The following is a 288-nucleotide window of genomic DNA, read 5'->3' as shown; positions in this document are numbered from 1 at the left end:
CAGGAAGAAATTTCTTTAGATGTCCAACGTTTCAAAATGTAAGTGTTTAATTTGATTGCAATTGATTGTGTTTAAGAAATTGTTGAACATAAAGCTTCAATGGCTAGGTAGTGAGAAATTTTTTGAACATAAAGATTGTGTTCATGATTTGTGTCTAGGATCACTTGTATAAATGGGTAGATGAAGCTGTCTACGAAGAGATTCAAGATGCATTGCCCAAAGTTGAGTGCTTTGCATCAGATGTTATGAAAATTAAAATGGAGATCGAAAGCATGAAAACCGTGGAGG

Source organism: Brassica oleracea, chromosome C2, assembly GCF_000695525.1.
Source record: "Brassica oleracea var. oleracea cultivar TO1000 chromosome C2, BOL, whole genome shotgun sequence".
In the NCBI taxonomy this organism is placed as follows: domain Eukaryota; kingdom Viridiplantae; phylum Streptophyta; class Magnoliopsida; order Brassicales; family Brassicaceae; genus Brassica; species Brassica oleracea.
This window is presented reverse-complemented; position numbering follows the sequence as displayed.